The sequence below is a fragment of the Dermacentor albipictus genome, chromosome 6, assembly GCF_038994185.2.
Source record: "Dermacentor albipictus isolate Rhodes 1998 colony chromosome 6, USDA_Dalb.pri_finalv2, whole genome shotgun sequence".
Lineage (NCBI taxonomy): Eukaryota > Metazoa > Arthropoda > Arachnida > Ixodida > Ixodidae > Dermacentor > Dermacentor albipictus.
In genome coordinates, this window is record NC_091826.1 from 13,509,216 (window position 1) to 13,521,770 (window position 12,555).

Sequence of the window (12,555 nt, forward strand, 5' to 3'; positions counted from 1 at the left end):
CGCATGACACCAAGGACAGACGAGCTCAGGTCCGGTGAAGGGAAATATGCAGCGCTTTTGAGGCTACGCGATGTTCAGAAGAGGCCGCCATCCCGAATTACAAATTATGGCTGGATATCTGCGCAATAGGGCGAAATATTAGGGACCCGTTTGAGCTACGGATCGAAATCTGGACTTAAACAAGACAATTTACGACCTGCTGAAGGCGGCTAAGGAACAGGCTACGCCATCTTTCGCTGGCAGTCTCGATGATCGTGACCAGGATAGACAAAATGGAGGCCAATATGGCCGAAAATAATAGTAGCATAGCAGAACTCAACCCGAGAAGAACCCCGTCGCCTCCAATCAACAACACTCCTTTGATCAGTTCAGCAGGAAATCTACAAAATTTACAAGAAGCTGGGAATTCCAGGCCTTCGAACACTGTTTTAAGAGCGTCCTCCTTCCTTCCGGCACCTTCCACGGTAACCACTCCGTAAGATGGGAAAGCGTGAGGAAAGCGACCTTATCATATGGTAGTAGAATTGCAGGAGCCACGAAACCAAAAAGGCGGTCCCGCAACAATAGATTAGAAACAAGACAAGACCGGATGTTATGATTCTTCAGGAGGCACATGGACTAGCAAGAATTTGGAGAACGCTTAAGCAACGCGATAGCATTCAAAGATCACTTACTGCTTCTCACACTTCCCGTTAAATGGAGCTTATGTAACCGTAATCTTCACCAGCAAACGCTGGCCGCTAACGTTATGTACGAAGCCGGGCTTTCTGGTAGCGAGGCGGCCCCTTGCGTGGGCCGCTATACAGTGGAGGCGAGCGCCAGCTGGAGGTATTGCAGAGAACCGGGCGTGCCGCTCTGCGGCCCCCGAGAACCTCGCGTCGGCGTGCGCAAATGACGGATGCCGCGGCTGGTTTGTGAATGGTAGAAACGCTGGAAAAGGGGTTTCTTTTTGTTTTCGCGTAACAAAATTATGTTTTCTCGTATAGTCAAACTACACTGCGATAGCTATCATGTCTGTAGGTTGTGTGTGAGTCATAGCTTACGATTTTCCTTCGTATTTTCACTTAAGAAATTCAATTAGTTCAGTAAATTGTTTGCGTCACGTGGAGGGCCTGGGTACCGGCGGCTCGAAGATATTTTCGCCGAAACGACGTCCGAAGCCGACACCACATTTTATGCGATACGAGGTCCTTAAGGCTATTGCTTTAAAACAGTCGGGAAGTCAAGCTATCGGGCCCCCGAACGGGAATAATCGAACATTAACTAGCCTAGTCAGGAAAGGGCTAGTGGTGATTCGTCACGACGCCCTAATCTCGGGTATTGAACACGTGCTTATAGAGCTCCTCTGAAAATGGAGCAAATGCTCAAGTATATTTATTCTAAACTTATGTAGTAATCCAACCCTCAAAAGGCAGCGCTTCATAACTCTCTTTAGAAAAGCTGTGGGGATGGCAGGTACTGGTGCTCTAATCATAGGGGAGACTTAAGTGCCCTGCACGGTGCCTTGAGGTATCCTTATTCGAGAGTGAAGGGAAGAATGCTATGGCCAGACATTTAAGATACAGAGTTAACACTCGTAAATGGGCTCGACTCCCTTACAGGTAGGGACCGTGCTCAACCGAGGTACCACACGGGATCTAACAATCGTAAACAAGATCTCAAAGGTCAAATGGAGAAACACCTTCGAAGAACTTGGCGGCGATCATAAAATTATAGAAACCAAGATAGAAGAAACCGCAGATGCTGAAAATAACAAATCTGTTAAATGGATCGATTGGGACAAATTTTGCAAAATAAGAGACTATGATAAGCAACAGTTGATCAAAAATATAGAACAATGGGCTAGGGACGTCACCAATGACGTAAACGTAGCCACTCACACTATCACGCCGGACCAACTACTAGAGAAGATTGATAGTCGTGTCGTACGTATGTGGGAGGCGAAAGAATTGTTACAACATAAATTGTGTCAGTAAAAGTGCAATAGGAATCTACGTAAGCGAATAGCTGAATTAAACAAAATGATTGAAGAGCATAGCAAGCAGTTATGCAAGGAAAATGGGATGAGTTCTGCAGTGCTATGGATGGACAACTTATGCTGCACAGATCTGTCGTATACTCAAATACCTGCTAGATCCACACAGCCACAGGATAGCTCAAAAACATAATTTGATAAAGCTTGTGCACGAACACAAAGGGAACGAAGCTGAACTCATCGCTGAGGCACGCGTTACATACCTTCCCCCAACCCTATCGTCGAGCATGGGCGTTCTGAGGGAAAGCCTAATGAGCCTGACGAACGATGAGGACTTTTCTACACAAGAGATTAGACGAGTACTGCAAAAACTCAACACGAAATCTGCCCCGGGGCCAGACGGGAATAATAACAAGATGCTAAGAAACCTGCATGATCAGATAATAGAGAATATCATGAACTACATAAAAGAATGCTGGGCCAAGCGCTCTATACCTCAACAGTGGAAGGACGCCCGGGTTATACTTATCCCCAAACGTGGCAAAGAAATTATTATATCAAATATAGGCCCATATCGCTCATCTCTTGCGCAGGAAAGCTTATGGAGCATGCATTCCTTATCAGAATAAATGATTACCTGAAAGAAAATGAAATATATCCAAATACTAAGTTGGGCTTTCGGGCTGGATTCTCTAATCTGGAGATTAGACTGCAAATCAAGCAGCAAGTACCAGAAAGCAAAGCGAGGTCCACCAGAGCTATACAGTGAAAGCTCGTTAATTCGAACTTCAATAATTCGAATTTATGGATAATTCGAACTGTACGATTTGGTCCGGCCAAGCTCCACAGAAGTCAATGTATAAAAAAGTCCGTTAATTCGAACGCGAGAAGGTTCCCTCACGGATAATTCGAACTTTCGCTTGCCTCGCACACGGCCAGAGAAACGCGCCTACTGCCTACACACAAGGCTGTATTGCCTCCAAAACGGAGAGAACGGCGAGAGAAGGCAAAATCGGAAAAAAATCTAACCGACGCCGGGTCAGCCAGAAGGCAGCGGCGGCTGCCGCCTCTCCGTTCTCCGTAACCTCCGAGACTTCTTGCCCGTTGCGAATCTAAGAGGCTTTGCAAATCTTGTACAGCTGCTAATGTTGTGCGGAGATGGCACGGCAAGCACCAAAACACAGCGATTCAAGTGCGTCGCAGCTGCGCTTGCAATCAAGAACCAACGAATCAGGGCCTTCGCCACCTTCACATGTTCAGCGTCTTTGTCTCGGCAGTCTTCATCGGTAGTGCACCTCTGTTTTCAGCTTAGGAGGTATCGGCCGTCGCGATTCATTGTGATGGTGTTAAGCCTCGGCTAACGTTCGTTTCGATGGACATCGGTGGTGTGGCACAGTCGGACCCAGAGCTTCGACTTGAAGATGGCGTGTGCCCGCGGCACACGCCATCACTTTCTGACACGCCAAATTTCTGACATGCCCTACTGCTTCCAAATCGCAGTGTACTGTTGCTCTCCTTCACTTTCGTTAGTTCGAACTTTCGTTAATTCGAACTGAAGCGGCTTCCCCTTGCGGTTCGAATTAACGAGCTTTTACTGTATTAGGGTCGGATTACAACAAAGCGTTTGAGAAAGCAGCACATTCGGCAATACTTAGTCGGGTCAGCACCTTAAACCTAGGGGAAAGTGCGTACAATTACATACGAGACTTCCTAAGGAATAGGAAGGCTACCCTCACCATGTGGGAACTCGAGTCTGAGGTAAAGGACATGGACAGTTCGGTTACACCTCAGGGCTCCATGATATCGCCCATGCGCTTTAAACTCATTATGATAGGACTATCTGAAAAGCTCGAGGACATCGAAGGAATCAATCATTTGTTATACGCGGACAATATTACCATATGGATCTCGATAGGCAGTGATGGAGAGATAGGACAGAAATAACGGGAAGTGGTGGATGAAGTGGAGGAGTACCTTACAGGCACGGGGCTTGAATGCTCCCAAGAGAGATCCGAGCTTCTTTACAGACCCACCCTCAAGGGCAGGCCACCCAAGGGATACATCAAGGGAAGACAGTACGTGGCGACACAGATTCGTACGAAGAATGGCGGGGCCATTCCCATCGTTAAACATATTAGGGTCCTTGGACTCAACATTCAGTCGAAGGAACGTGACGGCGAAACTCTAAGAAAAAGTTCGTAACCAAGGTCCCTACCGCAATTAGTGGTCACGAGAATCACGAACGAGTATCAGGGAATGAGGGAGACTAGCATTGATAGGCTCATTCTCTCTTTTGCTATAAGCCACTTCATTTACTTAGCAGCGTACCTTAACTGGTACAAGGTTGAAAAGGACAAAACCGATACGTTCATAACGAAAGCTTTTAAGCAGGCGATAGGCTTCCCCGAAAGCACCAGTACTGAGGGATTAATGCAGCTGGTTATGCATAACACTTTAGAAGAATTGATTAAAGCTCAGCAAATAGCTCAGTTGGAAGGACTAGCCGGCATCTGGACTGGCAGACGTATACTCGTTAAATTACGAATAAATTACCATAACCAGCAAAGACTTAAAGTTGCGTTGGCCAGAGAGATCAGGAGCAGGATTGAAGTGACAAATTTAGCCGAAAATATGCACCTGGAATTCAAACAGCAGAGCAGAGCTAAAGCTCTACTCAAACACTATGGCAATGACGAGGAGGTGCTATTCGTGGACGCAATGGAATATTCAAATCACGAAGTGTTTGTAGCAGTAGATATTATCGCAAAGTAAGAAAGCTTACAAACGTGCTCAATAAAAACCAGGGTATCTGAGGTTGCGGAGTAGGTTGCCGTCGCTCTATCACTTCTCCCAAGTATAGATGCATTATTAGCGATTCTCAAGCGGCTATACGAAATTACGCTAGAGGACAGATACTGGTTGAAGCTGCAAGAATTCTAAACAATAAGGCCAAACTCATATCATATGAGGAATTTCACGACAAGGTAATAATCTGATTCCCAGGCCATACAGAGTGCGAATCTACCGCCAGCCCCAACATTAACGAGTCTGCCCATTGCGTTGCGTGAGAACTCATTAGCCGCGCCCGATTAGGAGAGGGGGGGGGAGGCTCTGGCCGAGTAGGAGATGGAAAGGAAGGATAGGGATATACTTTTCTTATTCAGTGAAACAATCCATATCTATACAAGTTCGAGAGGTAGATATCCCCCTCCGAGCCCAAAACTGGACAGGTCTCAGGTTTGTTGACTGGAGGCGCCTTCAAACCAGAACCTAAACGAACCCGCTACATCTTAACCAAATGTTTCCGGAATTGTAGCCTGATGCCAAATGTAAATTATATGATAATATAAAAGGCACCCTAGAGCATATACTCTGGGATTGCGAGATGGTTCAGAGGAGAATCGCAGTCGCCCAGGATGAAATTGGAGAGCCGCACTGACTAGCTGAGATCTCCAGGACTAACTTTCGGCCATCCAGCAAGCCCGCGAGGCTACCGAGACACAGGGTCTCTCGGCTGCCCCCAGCATGGCATAGGCCCAAGCCATCAATTTGCAGGATATTCATTAAAGTTGTCACACACACACGTTTGAGCGCGCCGGCAAAGTATTTCATTCCAACTCAGCGGATGTCTTTTTCTTTAAGTGAGGCTTTGCTTTAGACGTACTGAGTTGTTTGCACGTCAATTTCGTGTGTCTTGCTGACGGACAAAGTGGTGTCGGGTGCCGCACATTCCAATATAGCCAGTGGGAGCCAGTTGAGTTTCGTACAATTACCCGAAGGTACTGCACCGCTGGTGTGCATGGGAGCTGCAAGCAGGGCAGTTGAACCAGCGTGACAATGATGGCTAGTACATGGACTTGCCTAAAATTCGTCACTCTAGCTTTAACTGGTTTGACGACTTTGCAAAGTGGTAATTTCAAAGAACGTGCGGTTTTATGAATTTTTATCAACATTGCTAAAATTGTCCGAAAGAAGGATTCGAACAGAGGACCTCTAGCACAGAGGCCCGATATTGAACCACTACGCTAAGGACGTATGGAAAAGCGCAACCAATGCAATTAGCAGCGAGTATGCGCGCTTGCAGAGTCCTATTGCCTTCTGAATTAAAAATAACGTATAAATTGCTTTGAAATTTAGTCCAATCTAGGCCGAGATAAAGCTTAATGAGCGAAACCACTAGGACGTCTGAGCCCACAACACGAATATCCGACGAATCCATGCACTACTCATCATTCCCATGGTGGCTGAACGATTGCAGGGCCAGAGGTCAATCTAGTAGTTATTGTACGAAACTCTATGCTTGGCAGAGGTAAACGTGTTTCTCAGCGTGTGCCTTGTCTACAAACATTGTTCACGTAATTTAATCAAAAAGCAAAACATATGCGTCATAGCATTGCGCATAATATTACACTCCAGTTCGTATTAGCAATTCTAGGCTACTAAATCTGTCTGTAGTGGGTCATTACACGCCAGATCAACCGGGGTTTTTTCAACCGTCACAAATATAGTAAAAAAAATTCTTACGTGTTTGTGGAAATTTGAAACTCATTCTCCCCGTTTATTTTCCCTCCCCAAAATTTTCTAACATTATGACGAAAATTTATTGCTTGCCCAGCTGAGCCAGGAGGCATCAATCAACATTTTTGTAAAATGCACATTGTATGATCCAGCCGTTCAAATGGTGCTTAAAAGAAAAAAAAATGAAGTGATGTGACTGCCAAAATGAGCAATATTTCAAATATTTGAATACTTTGGGGCCTTTGGCACCGGCAAGAACCGGCAAAATTGTTAACTGAATTTTTTTCTCAGAAAACTGGAAAACCCAGAAGCCACAAATTAAATGGGGAATGCTAGCCCGGCTGACGTAGTTTAGCCGAAAATTATTCGAAGCTTTGAAATCGTCTGATCGCCTGAACTATAAACGTAAAGCTAAAATTTATTGCAAAAAAGCTTCGTGTAATTCCCATGCTGGCTGAACCACTTCGATTGCAGCTCCCGTAGACACTAGCGCCAGAGTTCCCTCTGATAATTGTATGACACCCTATGGTATTGGGTGGCTTCTTAGCTTTCATCTTGCTACGCCAGATGTCAGCACATGCCTTACTGGTTTGCTTTGCCTCCGCATCGAGAGGGCGGCAGTTTTGAGGCACGGACATTGAAAAATCTATGGTAGGTGTTGTGCCACACTGCGTGCCTATCATCGGAGCAACGGCCCCCTCCCCCCGCCCTCCGTGGAGAGAGGGGCGAAGACGTCAACACCCACCCCGCCTCTTTCCTGCCGACAATGGGTCGCCAGTGGATTTAAGGCGGAACCGGCCGATTGTTTAGAGAGAAAGAGAGTCGCCACCAGCCGCCCCGTCTGTCTGATGTGCTCTTACCGCTGCATGCACGCTATTTTATGATATATCTGTACATATTCTACAAAGCTTTTCGTTCCTTCTTCGTCTGCTCCAAGAGTCCGTCTCTCATCCTCCACCCCGAAATCGCAACAGCGGTTAGACATGCACAGATCCGCTGTAAGAACACGTGAAGAGAAGATGCACTTCTTGCGTTTCAGGTGGACGCCAGAAACAGTGCTTACTGTGTACTACGCACGCAACGTCATGAGCTGCCGGTTCCAACTTGATCATGGAACTAGGCGATAACATATAAGTTTCCATGTCTTCTTGAGTGCTGTTGTCATTCTCATCAACTATTGGCCTTTGCGAGGCTCCCTTGTGGCCCGCATTTGTCACAGAGGTTCATCATTGCGCCGATGAGTCGGCGGCTGGCTGATTACGATAACAGAAGCGTGGCACCGCGAGCACCTTTGCCAAGGTGCCGCTCGAATGTCGTGGTGTAATGATGCTTCTGGGCACGTAACATTCCAACGTAATAATGAGATTAGTGTTGAACTGATCGTTTCACTCGGCTCTAGATCGCTCACGCGAGCAACGTTGTCTTCGTCTGGTCGAAAAAGAGCGCGCTTCGTGCGTTCGTCTGGCTATACTCCCGCGTCTAGCACTTCAGGCGCTCTGAGCCCTGTTATCGGAGCAGTCGTCGTGATTGAGAGCGTTTCCCGACCCGTCACCACCACACAGCGTTGCCGCTGTTTGCGATCGTTCACCATTCACCCATAGATGGTTCACCGCATGTCACCGCATGCTGGCTTCTCAACGAGCACTCTTCCCATCGGCGCGTCCTCAGTTCTTGCCGGCAGCGCCTCGAGCTTCGGTCAAGCGAAATTCGTCGTTTGCTTTAGTCACGTGGTTGCGCCTCTGCCCTTTCCTTCTCCAAGAGCGAGTAACACATTTGGCTTGCGCGTTTGTCCTTTGCCCTATGCCTTGCCTTCGCGTTCGAGGAACGCCGGATTTGCCCGACTCTGATTCGGAGGATGGAGGCGACCAGTATGCCATAGCATGGGTGCGTATACTGCTCCCCAGGACACGAGACCGACGCCAATCGACGCACTGAGACGTCTCCGCTCGAGCAACCAACCAAATCCGGAATATCGATGCAGTTCCAGTGGGAGAACGCCTTGTGCTGACCTCATCAATGCGGTGAGTGGGTCGGTGGCTGAGAGCAACTTCCGAAGTGCGGTCAACTGTAGCTTGCCAATTGTTCGATACCTGCGGTGAGTGTTTAGTCATTGATTAAGGGTGCTTTACCGGCATACTCTTGCTTTCGTTATCTTTGCCGCCGTGAACAGTTAGGTGGAAATGGGGGCACGGTGGTTCCCCAGTCCGAATAGTGTTCGAGAGGGTTTTCCCGTGCATTTTAATAGCTTGTTTCGTTCATGTCACAAATGCTTTGGCGTGCGCCGTTGCAGCATAGAGCTGTATTATCGATCCGCGAACGTTTATTACACAGCAGTGCCCATTTGAGAGGCTTGCTTTTACCAGGAATAAATGGATTTCGTGCGTTGTAGCACGCTCGTGTCGTGCAAGGTCACGCGCTTTATTGATCTGCAGGCGTGACCTATCGAGCTGCTTTATTAAGCGACTTTACTGAGCGGACCTTCCTTTCGTCGTTGGAGTGTCTTACGTGTCTTACGTGTCTTACGTGTTCTACTTTTTTTTTCCTTGTTTACCAAAGCTTTGTAACAAACGTGCAACATTGTGCGCGATAGCAAAACGCCAGTTACTGATTGAACGCAGCGGGTCGTATATCTATAGCCTCTACAACTTCCTAGAAGGTATCATAGAAGGCCGAGTCTAGAAACCAGGGTCACAAAGAAACCCGCGCATGTATTTTGCTACTATGACTCTTCAAGGGTAAATAATCCGCTGCAGAGGCACGTCTCCCGCAGTGATAATTTTTCTTCACTGCATGACAGGATTTCGTGCAAGGTGGCACTTTATTTGGCGTAAATGATATGTGTATGTTGAAATAACGCCATTTTCTTTAGTCTCTTAAATTTCTATTTTCTTTTCTTGTCGTCTACATGAATTTTGTGCAGACTTCTTGTGCTGCACTATTCGTCGTCGCCAACGTGTCTATTGCAGTCGCGTTCCCTACTGAGCACAGCCTGCGTCCGATGAAACGTGTACGTACATTTCATAACTGACTTTTTTTAGAAAAAAATAACGTACAGCGCGAAGGACAAGGACTGCGAGAGACACAGCGCTGACTTCCAACTATTTTATTGCATTGTCACATCGTGTGTATATATACAAGAGGGGGCATGCGCAGAAAATGAAAGGCAGTCACAAGGGGTGTTCTAACAGCAAGTCACTGTATTAAGAGCATGGTCACTTGAAGAAACAACGAACATTACGATTTCTATCTGTTTAGATACGTGACTACACTAGGGGTCAGCGTGATAGAGGGGCCCTAACACACATACTACCAAGTTTTTCTGATGAAATCCGCTTCCACAATTTCCCGAGTGAGCTGTGAGCTGTGTCTCGCTAAATCTTCAGTATCTTCAAAGAGGGGCACGCAGCCGCAGTCCCGGCAATGGATGCCCAAGTGGCCTTGTACAGTGCTGTGGACGTTGTTACAGTGCTCTCTTAGACGATCGTTTAAGCACCTGCCTGTCTCTCCAACAAGACAGAATAATTTGGCAGACTACATTCGTTGTGCACGTCACAGAACGTTTTCTGTGCCCGATAGAGCAACAACTATGTCCTTCGCGCTTTACGTTATTTTTGATCATGAGTTACCAACTATCCCAAGCAACCATCCTAGTTTTTTAGAACGTTTCGCAATACCTGCTTCCAAAATTAAGCAAGCTTCAAACCAAGGTTAAGCAAGACTGAATGTAGGAGGTCCTTGTTTGCCAGCGTCCCTGTGAGTTTCCGGGGGACAAGTTTGGTAGCACTTTAGAGAAGAGGCTGCATGCACAAATGCACAGATATGGCCATGAACACGGTTACCTAGTGTTGCCGAGCCGGCTCCGGACTGTGCCTTCGACGCTTAGCGCTTGCTCTTTGTCGTAGTTAATACATGCAGCGTCCAGGACGTCCGACCATAGAATCGCGGAGTGGCACATTTAGTGACGTAAGTGGCTAAGGGAACGGTTCGTTTTCCGAACCGTTCCAAGATTCAGCCCCGCGTTACAAGTGACTGCATCAAAGCAGTGGTACAGAGATACAAACATCTGTGGGCAAAGGTGATGGCTGACAAGCCCAGCGCAAGAAAGCCGTATGTGGCGTTATGACAGTTCGTTACTGATATACTACACTGCTGGGCTAGAGATACGTCATCCAGAAGCGCCAGAATCATGTATGCGGACGCAGGCGCGGAGGACTAAGCGGAGACGTTTCTGCTCTCGGGCATGCGTGGCGAATAGCTCGCGGACAGCGGGCGTGGCTGACCGTGTTGCTAATCGGTCTGTCGCGTGCAGATTGGAACGAAGCGGTGATTGTTGCACTGCGCACGCGCGCTTCGAGTCTGTGCTCCATGCTTTATTGATATATTGCCTGAGCGAAGTTCAACAGAAAAGAATACATCAAACGCTCTGTGCAGATATGCCATAATCAACACTTCCCAAAACGTGACAGTGATTGACAACTACGTTGCTGAAAGCCTTTGCAAGAAGCTATCCTTTGCGGGGATCAATCCTGTGTTAAATGGCTACGTTAACCTGCCTAAATTATTACACGTGCCCACATGACTGCTTCATTTTGATGATATTCATGCAATTCGATATCCACAATACAACTCGCTGCATTTCCTGCAAAGGTGAGCCGTGGCTTCGTGAGCTAAAAATACTGGGCAAATGACGGGACATGTTGGCACGAGAACAGTTGGAGCCTTTGCATACTACGATAAGAGGCACGAACTGCGTTAGCTATAAGTCTGTTTATCCTAGCGGAAACGAGTTCAAACTGTTCGACACAATGCTACGATTTTTCCGTGACCTCTGTGCGTATGCGCCGTATTGCATCCCTCTACTTAACATCTGCTGTCGGTTGAGGAAGAGTGCCCAGGTTTAGCTCCTACCCTTCACGGATGTCTGTGGATGGCTGCAGCTTCGGCTTTGCGGGTTCCTGTGCATGCAGGGCGGGGCATATAATGTGCAATAGTCAACAGGCAGCCACACAATTGGGGAAGTCTGCAAATATGTCTCCATTTTTGGCTGCGGGCAAAAAAATACCAGTCAGCGAAGTATCCCATCATAACCGTGGCTATGTAACACGCCAAACCAGTTAGCGAAGATGTTATCGTGTACATTTATTTGAAGCATAGTGCCTACTGCAAATGATAATAAAGACATGATAAAGAAAATCGTGGGAAATGCTAGAAGGTCCCCGAAAAAAACTACGTTTGAAAATTTTCCATGGCATCTATCAAAGCAGGTTCGGTATACGGAGGGAGAAATATATAACACGACAACGATACCGCTCACAACGCGTTGACCGTTGGCTCAAATTCCGTAAACCGGCCTTCTAGTCAGATTTGTGTAAGTTGCATTTTTTTTTCACCCAGGCTATCGTGATTGTAATAGATTTTTTTTCGGTGGGGTGAACGTTTCATGTAGTGATCTTTCTACGCTTAATTGAAGTGATTTGTCTCTCTCTGAATTATTCAATCCAGCCTCATCCTGCAGTCTGTTAACTTCCTGGTTTGCTGAGATGGTAAAGCAAACCGGCCCAGAAATGGGTTGGTCCCGAGTTCGTTCCCCGAACCAGGTCAAACTTTTCTGCCACTGCAGAGCTTTCTTTATAAGATGCCCACATCGCGTTTTCTTATGGTATCGTGCTATACTCTCAGGCGGATGACAATTTTTCACGATCATTCCTGTACGTTGTTGGCTACTGCAAAACTGACTTGGCTTTGATTTCTAAAAAAATGTGTCGTCCGAGCGTACGTTGATATTTTGACGGAAAACGGAAGAGAACATGCTGAACAGAACAAAAAGTGAAGACGAGGCAATTTTATCTTTTTAGGGTATAAAGTGCTAAGGTAACCTAGTTCCTTCAAATTTCACACAGCAATGATTTTCCTTTAATGTGTGAGAGAGAAGAAATATTTATAACATAGTCAGGCACCAATAATCGATGTGTTTCGGAATCACGATCAGAACCATCAACGCAACGACGTGTGAGAACACCAAGCACACAAATCACGGCAATACTGACACTAACACGCATAAG

At 46.8% G+C, this 12,555-nt stretch overlaps 1 long non-coding RNA gene across 1 annotated transcript in view; it reads left to right on the forward strand.

Annotated features, from left to right (window-relative positions):
* Positions 1-7,737: 7,737 nt before the first annotated feature.
* The window catches only part of LOC135914222 (uncharacterized), a 176,890-nt gene continuing 172,072 nt past the window's right edge, over positions 7,738-12,555 (forward strand). The window contains exon 1 of the long non-coding RNA XR_011515035.1: positions 7,738-8,514. This is a non-coding gene — a long non-coding RNA (uncharacterized lncRNA). The remainder of the gene's footprint in view (positions 8,515-12,555) is intronic.